This window comes from Trichechus manatus, unplaced genomic scaffold (genome assembly GCF_000243295.1).
Source record: "Trichechus manatus latirostris isolate Lorelei unplaced genomic scaffold, TriManLat1.0 scaffold00006, whole genome shotgun sequence".
Classification (NCBI taxonomy): domain Eukaryota; kingdom Metazoa; phylum Chordata; class Mammalia; order Sirenia; family Trichechidae; genus Trichechus; species Trichechus manatus.
This window is the reverse complement of record NW_004443942.1, coordinates 5,733,992-5,753,532: the sequence shown is the minus strand read 5'-3', so window position 1 is coordinate 5,753,532 and position 19,541 is coordinate 5,733,992. Positions and strand designations below refer to the sequence as shown.

At 38.7% G+C, this 19,541-nt stretch overlaps 1 pseudogene; it reads right to left on the bottom strand.

The window, feature by feature from the left end:
* Nucleotides 1-2,383: 2,383 nt before the first annotated feature.
* LOC101352169 (nucleolysin TIA-1 pseudogene) lies at nucleotides 2,384-2,896 on the bottom strand (annotated as a pseudogene).
* Between the last annotated feature and the right edge of the window lie 16,645 nt (nucleotides 2,897-19,541).

The following is a 19,541-nucleotide window of genomic DNA, read 5'->3' as shown; positions in this document are numbered from 1 at the left end:
ACTTAAAAATATACAGTGACTAAATGAAACATCAGTATAACTGCATAGAACTGAGCTCCAGATAATTACACATTTATGAGTTGTTTTTCCTGGGCTATGGTTTAGAAGTATATTGGCTTAGAGGCCTGGAAGGTACAAGGCCAGGAAACTCTTGGCGTTTTCTGTTCCTAAATAAAATGCTGGGAGTTCTTCGAAGGTCATAAAAACAAACAAACAAACAAAACAACAACAACAAAAAATCCAAATATGTATATTCGGGAGTCTTCACCCTTGGTGAGTCAAGGAAGGTTTGTGACCTTCGCTGAAAAAAAAACAGAATTTCCCACAACTCTTCTAAAAGACTCGGAAATGTATAAGAAATGTCAAAGCTAGAACAATGCCATCAATGATTAAACCTTTTAATGCTCGGAGCTACCCCAAAATAATAAAATTGGGAACTCGAGGAAAACAGGTGCCAAAAGAATAAAAGCAATGATTGCACTGAGGCGTCTCCTCTCTGAAGGCTCTTTAAGGAGGTAGGATTTTAAGTGTTTTTTGTTTGTTTTTTGGCCTGTAAACATTTTAAAAATGCTTTGCCCAACTTGTCCTTTAGAGTAATATTAGAGTTCACAACGAACTCCAAGCCTGACATAAGGATATTGTATAATTTCCCAGTTATCGTTTGTACATATTACAATTAAGTTGATTTACTCTTTTTGAGTAAATCTAACTAGAAAATGGCAAATTAATATATTCCTTTACATACAATTTTATGTCTCAAAATTCTTGAAAAACAAGAGCAAATGATTGTGTATTCAAAGACTACCAAAGTGTGTATTTGATATTTACATGCAAACAATTTAAAACCTTATAAATCTCATGTCAACTCTATGTGATACCTTTAAGAAGGAAATTACATACAAAGTTTGCTAACTGAAACATTTTACATAATGAAATAACATACATAAATGTAGAAGTTGACACAGGAAATTAACATGGGTTCATAAGAACTTATCACATTTCAGAGATTTTCTTTAGTAACGAGACTTTGTATTTCCTGGCACACAGCGAAGTTTATCACAGAAGATAGAAATGTTTTTCAACAAATCCAACACGGAATTCTTGTGGCACCTTCTCATAGAAAACGCAAAATGAAAGTAATTATCAATCCATCTGAGAAAAGTTTTCAATTTAAATAACATCTTTTTTTCCCATTTAAGTATACTTTACAGTACTTTAATAAAGACAAATTTGTGAAAAATATATATACAAAAATGATGTAAACTAATCATTTGTATTTAAAAAACCCCAAAGGGATAAAAGTAGAGATGGAGAGCTCAAACAATGCCTTTGAAAAAGAAAATTCTAAAATAGAATCATCACAAGCTGAAGATAACAAAGAACTTCTAGACTCGGCACAGTTTTTGTTTTTTTACATCTTTACATTATATGCTTTAAATCATATCAGAAGTGCAAAATAGAACTGCACAATATTTTAGTGGAAAAAAGTTCAACATTGTGCAGCTTTCTGTCCCTTAATTTAAAAAAAAGTGGCAGCAATCCCTGCATTTGTATTTGAAATAAGGATCTGAGAAACTTTATCAAAAAAGGTGATGAAGGCAAAAATTGGCAGATATTCAGCATCTTGTTTCTTTTTAAAACAATATGGATGATAAGTAGTTTCAAGATTAAAAAATGAATCTTTTAAATAAATACATTGTATCTGACTGATTAGTAAATCTTTAAGTAAACAGCAGCTTTACTATGCTCCCTATAGCCTCAAGCCACTGGTTTTAGATTCTGGAGGCCCTCATTGGGTTTCCTGATACCCGGCAGGCTGGTTAGATATACTGCCATTCTGCCCTTGAGGTGGCTGCACTCTGTAATCTGGACCCATTCACAGTGCAGAAGACTGCATCTGATTAAATCCCTGCAGGCTCCATGCCTGGCCATAAGTTTCATAAGCAGGTAACTTGCCAACCATTAGGTGAATACTGTCCAATTTGTTGCACATACCACTGGCCCCATGGACCATAAGCTTGTGGATATCCAATCTGATTCTGCTGTTGCACAAGATTTATCATATCAAGAGTTTCTTTGCCCCACTAGCATTTCATAAGATGACCCTCAATGGTAGTGCCATTAACAGAAAAAATTGCATGTGCTGTGCTTTCATGGGCATTGAACCAAACAAATGAATATCTTTTATCTGGAAAGACTCAAATTTCCATTATCTGTCCAAATGGTGAAAAAGTCTGATGCATTAGTGGTTCTGTTAGTCCAGAAGTAACACCCCCACAGTATACAGTACAGTTGCTTGGACTAGACTGATTTACAACCTCATCATAGGATAGCTGTTTGGTATTTAACTCATGTGTACTCTAAGGAGCTGGAGGCTTTCAGGTTACCCAGTTAGTTCTGATTTGTCTTCCACCAAGCCACTGGCCACCCATCTGTTGAATGGCGTTTTCGGCATGCCATTTGTTGAAAAAGGAGACAAAGCCATATCCCTCAGCCTTTCCTGTTGCCATGTCTTTAACCACTTCACATCTGATATTCTTCCAAATGGTGCAAAAGCAACTTTTATATCTTCAGTTGTAATTTCTGGACTGAGATAAACAACAAAGACATGGAAATAATCTGGTGAATGCAGTGTGCTAACAATGGTACTACTGTTTGTATCTTTCTTTTGACTTCCTTACTCATTATCTTTCCAATTCACAGCAGCTAGTGCAGCAGCTGCATGACGATGCTCATAAAACTCCACAAAACAATATGCATCATTTCCAGCTGTATCCATAATCATTTTACAGTTTTTACAAGGTCCAATTTGACTAAAGAGCTGGAGAATCAGAGCTTCTGTCACATCTCTGGAAAGGTTATCCACATACAGAGTCCTGGGCATCTTGTTCTCCATGGTTGCTGCTGTCATGGAAGGGCCCCGGGTCCAAGTCCCTACCCTTTACTATTTGCCAAACGATTTGAGCGGCTACGGCTGCAGAACAGCGGGGTTTCTCAGCTGACCAGAGGTTACTCGCCTCCTTCTTTGGTGGCAATTACACTAAACCACCCGGCCTAGTGTGAACAATGAAGTCCCAATACAAGATGACCAAGAACCAGGCTGAACAATATCTTACGGTTTCTCCTGTAGGTTTGGCTGAAGGCAGACCAAAAGGAGGAACTGAGAATTGATAGGGTCGCTATGAGTTGGAATCGACTGGATGGTAATTGGTATTTTTCATATTCAGGAAAGGAAAGATTTTGGCTTGTAAGATCCTGAGGAGAGAACCTAGTCACACTGTGCAGGACATCAGGCCTACAGAACTATGAGCTAATAAATGAGTGTGTTTTAAGCCAGTAAATTTTAGTTACATATTACAGAACAATAGAAAACGAACAGTCTCCAGGCTTCTGCAAATCTACCAGACAACAACAGCCTCACTCTAGTACTATGCTTCTGAAAGTCAGCAAATCAATGACAGCTGCATGCTTCTCAAAGTTAACCAGTCAGTGACAGGCACTGGCTTCTAGACAACAGACAATCAGCAAGTGCCATACTAATGCAGCTGAAAGTCAGTCAGTTCCTAAATACTCCTGCTCCTGGCCAATACCTGAACACGGGGCTTCCTAAAACCTTATATAATCTCATCTCTGGGTTGTCTGGGGAGAGTGTGCCTTACAAACAGAGCTCTCTTTTGCAGGCAAATGGGAAGTTCACTTTTTCTTGAATCAGATATAGAGTTAATTTTATTGTTAGTTCGAAAGTTTGTAAAACTTATAATTGTTTAATCCCTGTCTACAGTTAGTTATGAGTTCAGACTTGTGAGTGAGAAGTATTGACACAGCTGTTAGATTATAAAATTCAATCTTTTCAATACTTGCGGTGGTGGTTGTTGTTGTTGTTAGATGCCGTCGATTCAGTTACAACTCATAGGGACCCTATGTACAACAGAACCAAACAGTGCCCAGTCCTGAGCCATTCTCATGATCATTGTTATGCTTGAGTCCATTGTTGCAGCCACTGTGTCAGTCCATCTCCTTGAGGGTCTTACTCTTTTTCACTGACCGTCTACTTTACAAAGCATGATGTCCTTCTCCAGGGACTGGTCCCTCCTGATAACATGTTCAAACTATGTGAGACGAAGTCTCGCCATCCTTGCTTCTAAGGAGGATTCTGGTTGTACTTCTTCCAAGACAGATTTGTTCATTCTTTTGGCAGTCTATGATATATTCAATATTCTTTGCCAACACCATAATTCAAAGGCATTAATTCTTCTTTGGTCTTCCTTATTCATTGTCCACCTTTCTCATGCATATGAGACAATTTAAAACACCATGGCTTGGGTCAGGAACACTTCCGTCTTCAAGGTGACGTCTTTGCTTTTTAACACTTGAAAGAAGTCCTTTGCAGCAGATTTGCCCAATGCAATGCATCGTTTGATTTCTTGACTGCTGCTTCCATGGGTGTTGATTTTGGATCCAAGTAAAATGAAATCTTTGGTAACTTCAATCTTTTCTCCGTTTATCATGATGTTGCTTATTGGTCAAGTTATGAGGATTTTTGTTTTCTTTATGTAGAGATGTAATCCATACTGAAGGCTGTGGTCTTTGATCCTCATCAGTAAGTGCTTCAAGTCCTCTTCACTTTCAGCAAGCAAGATTGTGTCATCTGCATATTGCAGGTTGTTAATGAGTCTTCCTCCAATCCCGATACCATGTTTTTCTTCACATAGTCCAGCTTCTCGGATTATTTGCTCAGCATATGGATTGAATAAGTACGGTGAAAGGATACAACCCTGATGCACACCTTTCCTGACTTTAAACCATGCAGTATCCCCTTGTTCTGTTCGAACCACTGCCTCTTGATCTATGTACAGGTTCCTCATGAGCACAATTAAGTGTTCTGGAATTCCATTCTTCATAATGTTATGATCCACACAGTCAAATGCCTTTGCATAGTCAATAAAACACAAGTAAACATCTTTCTGGTATTCTCTGCTTTCAGCCAGGGTCCATCTGACATCAGCAATGATATCCCTCGTTCCACGTCCTCTACTGAATCCAGCTTGAATTTCTGGCAGTTCCCTGTCGATGTACTGCTGCAGCCACTTTTGAATGATCTTCAGCAAAATTTTACTTGTGTGTGATATTAATGATACTGTTTGATAATTTCCGCATTTGGTTGAATCACCTTTCTTTGGAATAGGCATAAATGTGGATCTCTTCTAGTCGGTTGACCAGGTAGCTGTCTTCCAAATTTCTTGGCAGAGATGAGTAAGCACTTCCAGTGCTGCATCCATTTGTTGAAACATCTCAATTGGTATTCTATCAATTCCTGGAGCCTTGTTTTTCACCAATGCCTTCAGTGCAGCTTGGAACTCTTCCTTTCAGTGGTAGCCATTAGCTTTTTTATTTGAGTATATTGGAACCCCAAAATGCCAAAATGCAAGTGTACATTTCGTGATGGATTTTCTGAACACTGGACATTTATGAAATGAGGGAAAAGTCCTTTTGAAGTTCTTTGTGCAGTACACAATTCTTCATTCAATATTGAAAATGTTGGAAAGTCAGATATAAATCAGTATATGCTAACAGCTAAGGATAAAAGATGTATGATTTCTTCAACTGGTACCAAAGAAAATGATGATTTATTTGATCAAGAGAAATTCAGATGAAGAAGATAAAATAATTGCAGCAGAAGTTACAATGGTCTTCCACACTACATCTCATCATCAGGTCAAGTTACCATTTGAATGTACTGCGACCAGAAGTATTTTCTGATTCCAAAATTGCAAACAAATTTTCAAGTGCCAGGACAAAAATCTATTCCAGTCATTAAAAAAAAAAAAAAGGTAGCTTCACTTATTATTACAGAGATTAGCAAAGATCTAAATCATAGCCTTGGATAGAAGTAATCAAATACAGGAAAAAAAAATTTCCCTTTCCTTGGGCAATATTTTTCTCATGAAACAGGTTTATAAGGCTATTGTGAGTAAAATCCCTTCCAGATGAGATTTTAGAAACAATAGCACATTTTTGCAGCAATTCTCTTACTGAGGAAGGAATTCTTCCAAAAAATTGTACTGCTTTTGGTGTGGATAATACAAATACAAATTTGGTTGAAGTTTGTGTAAATGTGCAGATAATGTTTATTTAAAGTTGAAGCAAAGCTCTATGGAAGGTATTGACTGTCCTGCCCATATTCTGCATTTACCCCACTGCCATCAAGTCGATTCCAGCTCATAACGACCCCATAGGTTTTCCAAGGCTGTAAATCTCTACGGAAACAGACTGCCACATCTTTCTCCCGAGGAGCAGCTGGTGGTTTCAGTGAATAGCTTTAACCACTGTGCCACCAGGACTCCTTATATTCTGCATAATGCTGCTCAAATAGTATCTGATGTCTCTTCTGTTGACAATGAAGTAATTGTCATGAAATTGTGCTCTTGCTTTAGCATTTATACTGCTCAAACTGAGTGATTAAAAAATTTTTGTGATTTTGTTGGCATTCAGTATTTTTCAATTATCTCACATTCAAAAACTCCTTAACTTTCTTTCAGCAAATATAGTTAAAGAATCCTCAGCTTATTCGACTCACTGAAATCATACTTTCCAGACTAGTCCAAAGGACTAATGGACCACAACTACCACAGCCTCCACCAGACTGCGTCTAGCACAACTAGATGGTGCCCATCTACCACCGACTGCTCTGACAGGGATCACAATAGAGGGTCCCAGATAGAGCTGGAGAAAAATGTAGAACAAAACTCTAACTCACAAAAAAGGTCCAGACTTACTGGCCTGACAGAGATTGAAGAAACCCTGAGAGTATGGCCCCTGGACACCCTTTTAGCTCATTAATGAGGTCACTCCTGAGGTTCACCTTTCAGCCAAAGATTAGACAGGCCCATAAAACAAAATGAGACTAATGGGGCACACCAGCCCAGGGGCAAGGACTAGAAGGCAGGAGGGGACAGGAAAGCTGGTAATAGAGAACCCAAGGTTGACAAGGGGAGTGTTGACATGTCATGGGGTTGGTAACTAATGTCACAAAACAATATGTGTACTAATATTTGATGAGAAGCTTGTTTGTTCTGTAAACCTTCATCTAAAGTACAATAATAAAAAAAAAAATTAAAGAAAAGAAAACACTATGGCTTGGGTCAGGCGCACCTTAGTCCTTAATGTGACTTCTTTGCTTTTTCACACTTAAAGAGATCTTTCGCAGCAGATTTGCCTAATACTATACATCGTTTGATTTCTTGAGTGCTGCTTCCACGGGCACTGATTGTGGTTCCAAGTAAAATGAAACCCTTGACAACCTCAAAAAAAAAATCACACTTTCTGAAGAAAAAGTTCCCCAAATTCTTGTTGACTTTTTAAATACTCCATTGAGTGAAGGCTACTTATATCTTGTTCATGGTTTTTAATATTTCTTCAGCAGTAAGATTATGCAAATTAAAAGAAGGAGCAAACAGTGTTATTAAAGTACTCTGTTGCTTAAAAGAACTTGCTGGATGTGTTAAAGAATTGAAGAAAAATGTATCCCTTTAAGTGTCAAAGCTGTTCTTAAAACGGACAACATTACTCAAGCACAGGAAAAGAAATTCCGCCAGGAAGTAGATAATTATTGTGACACTTGCCAGGAGTATCATTTCAAATGAATTTTGAAATGAATGAATTCGACTTTTTACATGGATATTCCTAAGCGATCATCCAGCATGAGAAAAAGCAAAATCATCATGTGCAGTGTTGAAGAAAAGTATCAATAAAAACTGATGAAAATGTTCTTTTTTGTCAGTGGACAACAACTTAAAAAGTCATCAATCAAGAGATGAAATGTGGAGGCGGGGCCAAGGTGATGGAGTAGTCAGACACTGCCTGTGTTCCCTCTTACAACAAAGACCCGAAAAAACAAGCGAATAGATTGTATATGAAAATCTAGTAGCCCTGAACATCAAAGGCAAAGTTGAGGAATCAGACTGAGTGGCTGGGGGAGGGAGAGACGGTTCTGAAGCAGCGAGCAGTTGCCAGACCTGACCCGGCGGGAGCCAGCACCCTTCAGGCCGGATAGGCTCATGTGCGTGGTGAGGCAAGCAGTGGCACTCGGGAGGCGTTTTCCACATCAGGAGAGGCCCAGTGGCAGAGAGTCTACTTGGGCATCCAGAATGAGTGAAAAACAGTGCTCAGTCAGCTAAAGATAAGTACATGCGTCTGGCCTACCGCACGCATCAAAAAACACACCATTTGGGGAAAACTTCTCTCCCATTTACCTCCCCCTTCCCTGCTCTGCACTGGGTCCCGGGCTGGCTTCAGCAATTGCCAAGTCCCCTGGCCTTGAAGTAGGACCCATCACGTGCCCTGAACCCTTCTCCTGGCCTTGGAGAGGGAACAAATTAACAAAGAGGGGAAAAAAATAATCTGCCAGCTCCCCTAAGCCAGGAAATCAGGGTGGGCACAGCTCCTTTGCCTAGGCACAGGCATAAGAGGTCCAGGGACTCTGAATGCCTTTCACCCCCGCATAGACTTGTGTGGGTCCATTTCAACAGCGTAGGTCCTCATTACCACAGTACAACAGGGTATATACTTGAAGTCTAACTTCAACTGTATCAGCTGTGAAGTGGCAAGTTTGTGACATTTGACACTGCTCTGTCCATTAAGCAGGTTCCTTACTTGCCCACATCAGGGGCCTGAGGTCTGGTGGCTCCATGACAGGGGTCCAAGAATAAGTGGTGCCCCCAAGTCCTTACAGCCAACAGCATTGGGTGCTCATAGTTCAGCTGCAAAATCCACCAACCTATGTGCTCTAGGGAACAGGGACACGCTTTCCTCTCAGATACTCAGGGGCAGCTGTCAGTCCCCTGCCTTGCTCAACACGTGACCCCTTACTGCAGCCAGATACTTGTGCTTACACCAATCACCCACGCCTGTCTAGGACTGTAGGTGGGAGCCTGCACCGTACACTTGGTGACCGACTACCTGGACACCTGAGATGAATCCATACAAGAAAAGTAAATGGACTCCTGGGCTCACATACTTAGTAACAAATCTAAACACCTGGTGACAGGACGTTAGAGCTTCAAAGTCTCCAAAAATCAAACTAGCTCACATGAGCAGCCTATTTGGGCATATCAAAACAAAACAAAACAAGAAGCTAGGACACAGTAAGCAAACATAAAACAAATAAATATAATAACAACTTATTGATGGCTTGGAGACAATAGTCAATATCAAATCACATAAAGAGGCAGACCATGATGGCTTCAGCAAGCTCCCAAAATAAAGAATCAATAAATTTTCTGGAGGAAGAGAATTTCTTTGAATTACTGGAGGAAGAATATGAAAGATTAATATTCAGAACTCTTCAGGAGATCCGGAAGGAAATTAAGCAACACACAGACAAAGCAATAGAGGAACCTAAGAAGGTTATTCAAGAGCATAATGGCAAATTTAATAGGCTGCAAGAATCCATAGAGAGACAGCAATCAGAAATCCAGAAGATTAACAATAAAATTTCAGAATTAGACAACTCAGTAGAAAGTCACAGGAGAAGAATTGAGGCAATGGAAGTCAGAATTAATGAGATGAAGATGAAGCACTTGACACCAACTTATTTGAGGAAAAATCAGATAAAAGAATTTTTAAAAATGAAGAAACACTAAGAATTATGTGGGATTCTATCAAAAGAAATAACCTACGAGTGACTGGAGTACCAGAACAAGGGGGATAACAGAAAATACAGAGAGAATTGTTGAAGATTTGCTGGTAGAAAACTTCCCTGATATCATGAAAGATGAGAACATATCTATCCAAGATGCTCATCTAACCCCAAATAAGGTAGATCCCAAAAGAAAGTCACCAAGACATATTATAATCAAACTTGCCAAAACCAAAGATAAAGAGAGAATTTTAAGAGCGGCTAGGAATAAATGAAAAGTCATCTACAAAGAAGAGTCTATAAGAATAAGCTCGGACTACTCAGGGAAACCATGCAGGCAAGAAGGCAATGGGATGACATACATAAAGCCTTGAAGGAAAAAAATTGCCTGCCAAGAATTATATATCCAACAAAACTGTCTCTCAAATATGATGGCAAAATTAGGGAATTTCCAGACAAACAGAAGTTTAGGGAATTTGCAAAAACCAAACCAAAATTACAAGAAATACTAAAGGGAGTCTTCTTGTTAGAAAATCAGTAACATTAGATAACAATCCAAGACTAGAACACAGGACAGAGCAACCAGATATCAACCAAGATAGGGAAGTCACAAAAATAAATCAAAGCTGAAACACTAAAAACAGGGAAACAGAGATGTAAAAGATGACAACATTAAAACAAAAAAAAGGGACTAAAAAATGTAGACATAGATTTTTCATATGGAAAGGAAGTCAAGGCAATATCAAGAAATAAAAGACTAGTTTAAACTTAGAGAAATAGGGGCAAATATTAAGGTAACCACAAAGGAAACTAACAATCCTATACATCAAACTAAAAAACAAGAAAAATATAAAGACTCAGCAAATACAGAATCAACAACAATGAAAAAGATGAAAAGAAAATACATAAAGAAAGATGGCTCAGCACAGAAAATTAAGTGGAACAAAAAACTGTCAAGAACACAAAAAAGATATCAAAATGACAGCACTAAACTCATACCTATAAATAATTACACTGAATGTAAATGGACTAAATGCACCAATAAAGAGACAGAGAATGGCAGCATGGATTAAAAAAAAACATGATACATCTATATGCTGCCTACAAAAGATGCACCTTAGACTTAAAGACACAAACAAACTGAAACTCAAAGGATGGAAAAAAGTATATCAAGCAAACAACACTCAAAAAAGAGCAGGAGTGGCAATATAAATCTCTGACAAAATAGACTTTAAAGTATAATCCACCACAAAGGATAAGGAAGGACACTATATAATGATTAAAGGGTCAATACCTCAGGAGGACATAACGATAATAAATACTTACGCACCTAATAACAGGGCTCCAAAATACATAAAACAAACTTAATAGCATTGGAAAGAGAGATAGACAGCTCCACAATAATAGTAGGAGACTTCAACACACCACTTTCGGTGAAGGACAGAACATCCAGAAATAAGCTCAATAAAGACATGGAAGATCTAAATGCTACAATCAATCAACTTGACCTCATAGACATATACCGAACACTCCACGCAACAGCAGCCAGGTATACTTTCTTTCCCAATACACATAGAACATTCTCCAGAATAGACTACATAGTAGGCCCTAAAGCAAGCCTTAACAGCATCCAAAGCATCTAAATATTACAAAGCATCTTTTCTGACTAGAAAGCCATAAAAGTAGAAATCAATAACAGAAAAGGCAAGGAAAAAAAATCAAACACATGGAAACTGAATAACACCTTGCTCAAAAAGTACTGGGGTATAAAAGAAATTAAGGATGGAATAAAGAAATTCACAGAATCAAATGAGAATGAAAACACACCCTACCAGAACCTTTGGGACACAGCAAAAGCAGTGCTCAGAGGTCAATTGATAGCAATAAATGCACGCATCCAAAAAGAAGAAGTAGAAGAGAGCAGCAAAAGAAGCCCTCGGGCACCAGAAGAAAGGAAATAATAAAAATTAGAGCAGAATTAAATGAAATATAGAATAGAAAAACAATTGAAGGAGTTAAGAAGACCAAAAGCTGGTTCTTTGAAAAGATCAACAAAATCGATAAACCATTGGCCAAACTGACAAAAGAGAAACAGAAGAGGAAGCAAATAACCCATATAAGAAATGAGATGGGTGATATCACAACAGACCCAAGTGAAATTAAAAGAATCATAACAGAATACTATGAAAAATTGTACCCTAACAAATTTGAAAACCTAGATGAAATGGACAAATTTCTAGAACTTTACTACCTACCTAAACTAACACAATCAGAGGCAGAACAAGTAAATAAACTTATAACAAAAGAAGAGATTGAAAAGGTAATTTAAAAACTCCCACAAAAAAAAAAAAAAAAAAAAAGCCCTGGCCCTGACAGTTTCACTGGAGAATTCGACCAAACTTTCAGAGAAGGGTTAACACCACCACTACTACTAAAGATATTTTAGAGCACAGAAGAGGATGGAATACTCCCAAACTCATTCTATGTAACCAGCATAACCCTGACACCAAAATCAGGTAAAGATACCACAAAAAAAGAATATTGCAGACCAGTATCCCTCATGAACATTGACGCAAAAATCCTCAACAAAATTCTAGCCAATAGAATTGAGCAACATATCAAAAAAATAATTCACCACGATCAAGTGGAATTTATACCAGGCATGCAGGGATGGTTCAACATTAGAAAAGCAATCAATGTAATCCATCACATTAATAAAACAAAAGGCAAGAACCACATGATCTTATCAACTAATGCAGAAAAGGCGTTTGACAAAGTCCAACAACAATTCATAATAAAAACTCTCAGCAAAATAGGAATAGAAGGGAAATTCCTCAGCATAATTAAGGGCATTTATACAAAACCAATATACAACATCATCCTAAATGGAGAGAGTCTGAAAGCATTTCCCTTGAGAATGGGAACTGGACAAGGATGCCCTTTATCACCACTCTTATTCAACATTGTGCTGGAGGTACTAGCCAGAGAAATTAGGTTAGAAAAAGAAATAAAGGGCATTCAGATTAGCAAGGAAGAAGTAAAAGTATCTCTATTTGCAGATGATATATCTTATACACAGAAAACCCCAAAGAATCCAAGAGAAAACTACTAGAACTAACAGAAGATTCCTCTACACCAACAAAGAGAATTTCTAAGAGGAAATCACCAAATCAATACCATTTACAATAGCCCCCAAGAAGATAAAATACTTACGAATAAATCTAACCAGAGATGTAAAAGACCTATACAATGAAAACTACAAGACACTATGGCAAGAAACCAAAAGAGATCTGCATGTGGATAGGAAGACTCAACATTGTGAAAATGTCAATTCTACCCAAAGTGATCTACGGATACAATGTAATCCCAATCCAAATTCCAACAGTATTTTTTAATAAGATGGAGAAACAAATCACCAACTTCATATGGAAAGGGAAGAGGCCTTGGGTAAGTAAAGCATTACTGAAGAAGAAGAACAGAGTGGGAGGCCTCACACTACCTGATTTTAGAACCTATTATACCACCATGGTAGTCAAAACAGCCTGGTACTGGTACAACAACGGAGACATAGACCAATGGAACAGAATTGAGAATCCAGACACAAATTCATCTACCTGTGAGCAGCTGATATTTGACAAAGGCCCAAGGTCTGTTAATTGGGGAAAAGACAGTCTCTTTAACAGATGGTGCTGGCATAACTGGATATTCATCTGTAAAAAAATGAAACAAGACCCATAACTCACACCATGCACAAAAACTAACTCAAATGGATAAAAGACCTAAATATAAAATCTAAACCAACAAAGATCATGGAAGAAAAAATAGGGACAATGCTAGGAGCCCTAATACATGGCACAAACAGAATACAAAACATTACTAACCATGCACAAACACCAGAAGAAAAACTAGATAACTGGGAGCTCCTAAAAATCAAACACTTATGCTCATCAAAAGACTTCACCAAAAGAGTAAAAAGACAACCTACAGACTGGGAAAAAAATTTTGGCTACGACAAATCCAATCAGCATCTAATCTCTCAAATCTACAAGATACTGCAAAACCTCAACAACAAAGTCAAACAACCCAATTAAAAAATGGGCAAAGGAGATGAACAGGCACTTCACCAAAGACATTCAGGCAGTTAACAGACACATGAAGAAATGCTCATGATCACTAGCCATTAGGGAAATGCAAATCAAAACTACAATGAGATATCATCTGTCATGGATTGAACTGTGTCCCCAGAAATATCTGTCAGCTTGGCTGGGTCATGATTCCCAATATTGTATGATTAAGTACCATTTTGTAAATCTGATGTGATTTCCTTATGTGTTGTAAACTCTAACAATATGATGAGGTTATATGTGATTTCCTTATGTGTTGTAAACTCTATCACTATGATGAGGTTATGCTGATGAGGTTTACAAGATTAGATAGTGTCTTAATCCAATCTCTTTTGAGATATAAAAGACAGAGGCGAGCAGAGACACATGGGAACCTCACACCACCAAGAAAGCAGTGCCGGGAGCAGAGTGGGTCCTTTGGACCTGAGGTTCCTGCACAGAGATGCTCCCAGACCGAGGGAAGACTGATGCATCACAAGGACATTCCTCCAGAGCAGACAGAGAGAGAGAGCCTTCTCCTGGAGCTGATAACCTGAATTTGGACTTGTAACCTACAGGACTGTGAAGAATAAACTTCACTTTGTTAAAGCCATCCACTTGTGGTATTTCTGTTAGAGCAGCACTAGATGACTGAGATACCATCCCACCCCAACAATGCTAGCATTAATCCAAAAAACACAAAATAATAAATGCTGGAGAGGTTGTGGAGAGACTGGAACACTTACACACTGTTGGTGGAAATGTAAAATGGTACAACCACTTTGGAAATCAATTTGGCTCTTCCTTAAAAAGCTAGAAATAGAGGTACCACACAATTCAGCAATCCCACTCCTTGAAATATATCCTAGAGAATTAAGAGCCATCACACGAATAGATATATGCACACCCATGTTCATTGCAGCACTGTTCACTATAGCAAAAAGATGGAAACAACCTAGGTGCCCATCAACAGATGAATGGATAAACAAATTATGGTATATTCACACAATGGAATGCTATGAACAAAGATGAATTCGTGAAATATCTTATAACATGGAGAAATCTGGAAGGCATTAAGCTGAGTGAATTTAGTCAGTCACAAAAAGACAAATATTGTATAAGACCACTGTTATAAGAACTGAAGAAAAGATTTCAACACAGAAGAAAACATTCTTTGATGGTTATGAGGATGGGGAGTGAGGGAGAGGGGTATTCACTAACTGGATAGTAGACAAGAATTATCTTAGGTGAAGGGAAGGACGGCACACACTACAGGGGATGTCAGCACAACTGGACTAAATCAAAGGTAAAAAGTTTCCTGGATACAACCAAACACTTCGAGGGACAGGGTAGCAGGGGCGGGGGTCTGGGACCATGGTTTCAGGGGACATCTAGGTCAACTGGCATAACAGTTTTTTAAGAAAATATTCTGCATCCCACTTTGATGAGTGGCATCTGGGGTCTTAAAAGCTACTGAGCGGCCATCTAAGACGTATCAATTGGTCCCAGCCCACTTGGAGTCAAGGAGAATGAAGAACACCGTAGACACAGGGAAAGTATTGGCCCAAGAGACAGAAAGGGCCACATAAACCAGAGACTTCAACAGCCTGAGACCAGAAGAACTAGATGGTTCCAGCAATGACCGTCCTGACAGGGAACACAAGAGAGAGTACCTGACAGAGCAGGAGAAAAGTGGGGTGCAGAACTCAAATTCTAGTAAAAAGACCAGATTTAATGGTATGACTGAGACTGGAGGGACCCCAGAAGACATGGCCCCTGAACTCTGTTAGCCCAAAACTAAAACCATTCCCGAGGCCAACTCTTCAGACAAAGATTAGACTAGACTATAAGACATAAAATGATATTCACAAAGAGTGTGCTTGTTAGCTCAAGTAAATACATGAGACTAAATGGGCAGCTCCTGTCCAGAAGCGAAATGAGGAGGCAGAGAGTCAGGAGCTGGTTGAATGGTCACAGGAAATCTGGGGTGGAAAGGAAGAATGTGCTGTCACAGTGTAGGCAGAGCAACTAGGGTTACATAACTATGTATGTATAAATTTTTGTATGAGGGACTAACTTGAATTTTAAACTTTCACTTAAAGCACAACATAAAAAAAACAACAAAGAGATGAAATCTACTCCTGAAGAATGGAAAAGCAATTCACGCCATGAAAGATGGCATTATGTGATTCAACAAATCAAGTTGGAAGAGCAGTTCTTGAGAGTTGTTAATTTTACACCAGTACGTGTTCAGGATACCGGCTCATAATGCTGTAGAGCGTGTTTTCTCACTAATGAGTGCTCCATGGACACAGAAAGAAATAAGTTGGATGTGACCACTGTAGAAACGTTGCAATGTAAATGGAACATACACTGTAACTGTAACTGCAAGAAATTTTATAACCAAATTCTGCAAACAAGAACTGTTAAGCAGAGCCAAATCATCAGGGAAATATAAACAATACCCATAACCATTGCCGTGGAGTCCATTCTGACTCAGGGCAACACCAAGTGTTACAGATTAGAACTGCTCTGTAGAATTTTCTTGGATGTAATCTTTCTGGAAGCAGATCGCCAGGCCTTTCTTCTGTGGTGCCGCTGGGTGGGTTTGAACTGCCAACTTTTGGTTAGCAGTCGAGCACAAACAGTTTGTGTCACCCAGGAACCTGATAATTAAAGAAAAAGGTATGTAATTTAGATACTTATAATTGATTTCAGGTAAATAACAAATAATTTTTAGTATAAGTATATCCCATGCAATACTTTTCTTTTATCTCAATGTGCATAGGCATAATCAGTTAAAAACAGTTCAAATTTAATTGAATGTCTTGTATTTTTATTTGCTAAATCTGGCAACCCTGGTAACGTTAGGACCTGTACTCAGGTCTTCTGGTGCCAAATCTTGTACACTTTCCGCTATGTCCTTCCCTCCAGTTGATTTAATAAAATAACCAACCAAAGGACTATGTTTGGAATTAAGTTTCACTGTGACTTTTCCCTACTTTGTTGGTGCCCTAGACATCTGGAGAACGTCTCTGGAGGGGGAAATATAGAATCTCATCTTCAAACCTCTCTTTGCATCCATTAGAGCATTCTTCTGGACAGTGTTGTTGAGTTATGCCAAGCTGAAGATTCTCTTCATTGTTGAAAGATGAGGTCAATTGCACTCTAGGTTTAGCTTTTAGAGTAGCTCTGTAATATTGTCTCAAATGCCATGCAATCAGCTAGGAAGGGGCACACAGGGGGCTCTAAAGTGGAATTATGTCACCTTCACAGGATTCATGAAAACAGTGTTATTGTTATTAATAATTCTTATCAATACCACTTACTCAGTTGACCAAGTGCTTTCACATATATTATTCTATATGATCCTTACAATAAGCTTACGGGAGTTAATATTTATTTTTCTGTGGAAATCAAGATTCTGTGATGTAAAATTACTTATCCCCGGTTGTGCAGCTAATAAGTGCCAGAGCTATGATTTTTACCCACATCTCCTTCACCCAGGTCCCAAGTGCTTCTGCTGCACAGTGCAGCCAAACAGATGGTTGAGAAGAAGGCAGCTTCTGGGGTTGCCTTTCTGTTTGTTAACTTGAGTTGGAGTCCATTCTCAGATCACAGTACATTTTGTCATGAATAATACAAAAATATGCTTTAGTTTAAGTTCTACAACAATTCCTTGTGCAATTAGCAAATTCACAATGGATTCTGTGAATAGCATAACTGCTTATTGGCTCAAAATTCTTTGCACAGCCAGGTGCTGGGCTGACAGATCTGTGAGGTAGACAGCAGATTGGGTTGAGGAGCTCAGTTCTCTCTGTGTTTATTACTGGGGACTCCTGGAGAGAGATGGACCCATCTGAGGGGATAGGATGGGGGTACTTTCCTTTCAGATTTAGATCCAATACACATTTTTAAAAATAGTTTAAATTTTAGAGCAGTTTTGAGTTTTCAGAAAAATTGTGCTGAAAATACAGAGTTCCCATATGCAACATGCTTATTTTGAATCCAATTTTATGCAAATCACCTTCACATATTAAAGCTCATATGTGAAAGCTCATAACTCAAAGGAGGGGAGGCAGTATTCTACTTAGAGACGTGGAATTTGAAACTCTGAAAGGTTAAGATACCTTAAATTTGAAAAGGAGCACTGGTGGCATAGTGGTTAAGTGCTCGACTGCTAACTGAAAGGTCGGCAGTTTGAACTCACCAGCCACTCCTCAGGAGAAAGATGTGGCAGTCTGCTTCTGTACAGATTTACAGCTTTGGAAACCCTACGGAGCAGTTCTATTCTATTCCATCCTATAGGGTCGCTATGAGTCGGAATTGACTCAACAGCAGTGGGTTTGGGTCTTTAAGTTAAAAAAAAGAAATCACGTGAAAACAAAATTCAGGGAGAGGATTATGAACAGGGAAATTGCTACCGCTTCTTGCCTGGCTGATTATAGGTGACCAACGAATCTTTACTGTACTGGATTGAAACCATAATTTAGATTGCAGCACCGACCTCCCTAAACTGTGGATCTGCGGACCCAGGTCCTCAAACTTAGAGCTTCACTACGGGAAACCAATATCCCATCCTGCTATTTTCCCACACTTTCAAAAACACAAAGAAAGACTCCAAGTACACAGCCTATTGGCTCCAGTTGAACACTGAGAAAGAGATGTGAAAGACATTTTATTATTTTGTAGTTTCATAAGTTGCGTCATCATAGTCTACCATAGAGAAAGGTAAAGTAGAGCAGAAAGCTATCTGCATAGTCCAGAGGAAGAGCCACATTAACTGAGGAGACCATACCATCTCAACTCCAAATTGGAACACTTGGTCTAAAAATATTAAGCACATTTATGGGATAACAAAAAGAATACTTAGAATCAGGAGTGCCGACATTAAGTGCATTGGAAAATGTCACCAAAAACGTGAGGCTTCACTTCTGTATTAAATTACTATGGCTGTCCATTTTCCTTACGGTTTAAAAATGATGACTCTCAGTTGAGTCTACCTCTTCCCCTCCATTTCTTTAAGAAACAGAAGATAGGAATGGATTAAATGTCAGGGAACTTTTGAATGAGGAACACTCAAGGATATGTTTCAGTCTTTACCTGTGTCACAGAGAACAATGCAGAGGCATCCGCACAACTAGAATCTTTTCAATCAAATAAAGATCTAAAGGCTTCCCCAAGTGACACTCTGGGTTTACACTGTGTCAGGACAGAGACATTCCTTGATGTATTTAGAAAGTTTGTCTCATCCCAGGCATCCAATATCCCACCATTTACTCTCAATCCTAGCCTCTAGAGATGCTCTGACTGTGAAAATAGTGCATGCCAACTTAAATTCACATAAACATGCCGCAGGCTGAAAACACATTCAGGGATGAACATTCACCGATATAATGGATTAAAAGCAGCAAGTAATGTCGCTCGGCTGCTAACAAAAAGTTGATGGTTTGAGTCCACCCAGAGACCTCAGAAGAAAGGCCTGGAGATCTACTACTGAAAAATCAGCCATTGAAAGCCCTATGGAACACAGTTCTACTCTGACACACATGGGGTCACCATGAGTCAGAGTCAACTTGACCACAACTGGTTTGGCGTTATTTATAGCATTTTTGCTCACTGTCTCTAACTAGAAATAAGTTTGGGGCCTGGTAAGAGAAAGAATGGAGGAAAGTTTCATTCTGACAGATCAAAAAGGAACTCAGTTCAATATCCCATGGAGGAGCTTAAAGCAAGAGAATAAGTCAAATGTTACGATAGAATACCATCCAGTCTGTCCACAAACATTGAATTAAGAGAGC